Here is a 2,500-nt window from a genome sequence, read left to right as displayed (position 1 = left end):
AGGGGGGGGGGGAGGGGAGGGGGGGAGAGGGGGGGGGAGAGGGGGAGAGGGGAGAGGGGAGGGGGGAGGGGGAGGGGGGGGGGGGGGGGAGAGGGAGAGAGGGGGAGAGGGAGAGGGAGAGGGGAGGGAGGGGAGGGAGAGGGAGGGGAGGGGGGGAGAGGAGAGGGGGGAGGGAGAGAGGAGAGAGAGAGAGCAGAGGGGAGAGATGCTTGACAGAGCAGAGAAAAGAGCAAGCGCCTCACCCCTGGACCAATCCGGGATAGATCGTACAGCAGAGCCTTCAACATGAGGGAGTGCATGGCCATTTTATGACAAGGCCAATATTGTCAAAGAATCACTTGATCCCCGGGGTCACGGGGAGCTTCTATAAAAAGCGGGCAGAAAGCAAACTTCCCTGGCGTACCCTTCCAGAACATCACTTCATCTGAGGCATTTATTCCCGGGTGACTCAAGATGGAAACCCTTTGTACAGCATTAATCCCCGATAAAGCGTTTATCAGATGAAAATGCTCCCCCAGATGGCCCCAACTTCATCCTTTTCCACTTTATGTTTCATAACAAAAAAAATGTTTCAAATGAGCTGATGTAGGCAAAGTTTAGTTTTCAAAAATTTGGAATTTAACCCGTAAAAGGCCAAAAAAGCTAGGATCCTTAACCTAACCTTGTCCAAGCCCTGTGTAAAGAGAGAGAGAGAGAGAGAGAGAGAGAGAGAGAGAGAGAGAGAGAGAGAGAGAAAGAGAGAGAGGAGAAAAGAGAGAAAGAGAGAAAGAGAGAGAGGAAAAGAGAGAGGGGGAGAGAGAGAGAGGAGAAGAGAGAGAGAAAAGGAGAGAGAGGAGAGAGAGAGAGAAGAGAGAGAGAAGAGAGAGAGAAAGAGAAGAGGAGAGAGGAGAGAGAAGAGAGAGAGAGAGAGAAGAGAGAAAGAGAAGAGAGAGAGAGAGAGAGAGAAGAGAAAGAGAGAGAGAGAAAGAAAGAGAGAGAGGTAGAGAGAAGAGAGAGAGAGAGAAGAGAAAGAGAGAAGGCCAGTGCAAGCTACATCAGTGACGAAGCTGCTCAGCTGATGGTGACACTATTGACAAAGACTGAAGTCCCACACTGAGCTTAACTCAGGGTAAATAATCGGTGGAATTCTGTCATCGCTAAGGTCCCACAGACTGACAGAGTTCAAAACACTACCTTTGGGAATTCTAACACAATTCCTCTGACCACCACAGAGGGAACAAATCCTCTTCCCAGCAACGAAGGAAACCTTGGATCTGTTAATTTTCCTACACCTGACATCTCTGCTTCAGCCACTGCCAGTCCACTTGACAGTGCACATACCATCTCTGATCCTACACCTGTCAGCACACCTGCCGACACTATTCCAGAATCTGGCAGAAGTGCTTCATCAGCAAGTTCTGAGTCAGGAGTTTCTCCACCAGAGATTGGTGCAGTTAATAATCAGGGAACTATCACTTCACCTGATCACCTACTGCGTCAAAGTACGAACAGCAGGGACACATCTGTCAGAACTGGTAGAGGACAGGGCAGAGGACGTGGAAGAGGACGTGGAGGAGGAAGACATCTACAGTTGTCTCACCATCCACTAACACAGTTCCAGCAGCAGAACCTGAGGACAAATCTGCAAAACACAGGAGGTGCAACAAATCATAGTCCACCCTCCCAGGCACCTAGGCTGTGCTCTTGCTGTCACCGGAAGGGGCACACTGCCAGCAACTGCCTGCGAGATACCAGGTGTAATTACTGCTACAAGAAAGGACATCAGGAGGACCAGTGTCGGAAGAAAAAGGAACTTGACAGACAGGACCACCTGTTTAGAGACCTGTTCTCAGAACAAACCAGCAGGATCTCTGAACTGGTGAACACTCTCACACATGTCACCCACTCAGCTACTCCTATCCCAGCCCAGCAGGTGGTATTGTGCCTTATGCAAGACCACAGATCTACATCCCTGCAGCTGCCTCAGTACCCTACCTCTCTCAAGGGCAGGCACCTTACATGCCCTACACACCCACCACCTCAAGCTGACCACATCATCATGAGGAGCCAGTCCATCAGCATCCTGTCGGCCAACATTAGAGGTTTCATTACTAATGCTGGAGAGCTCACACACAGTTTTGTGAACACTCGACGTCCCGACATGATAGCTGTTGTTGAAACATTTTTGGATGACAGGACTCCAGAAAATTTTGCAAGAATTGCTGGCTACACCTCATGGATGAGAAGAGGCAGGCTAGGGCAAGGAGGAGGTGTTGCTGTGTGCTTCTCTAAAAGTGTTCATGCCCAGCATATTGATGTTGCCACCCCTACTCATCTTGAAATGAAGTTCTTCAAGCTCTGCACAAACACTAGTACCTCTGTACTAGCATGTGCAATGTACAGACCTCAGTGGCAACATGCAGAGCCCATTAACTTCCTAATGGAAAATATTGACTCCCTTCTGCTACAACACAACTGTCAACATATCATAATTGTTGGTGACCTCAACCAGACCTTTACA

The sequence above is a fragment of the Cherax quadricarinatus genome, chromosome 18 (genome assembly GCF_038502225.1).
Source record: "Cherax quadricarinatus isolate ZL_2023a chromosome 18, ASM3850222v1, whole genome shotgun sequence".
In the NCBI taxonomy this organism is placed as follows: domain Eukaryota; kingdom Metazoa; phylum Arthropoda; class Malacostraca; order Decapoda; family Parastacidae; genus Cherax; species Cherax quadricarinatus.
This window is presented reverse-complemented; position numbering follows the sequence as displayed.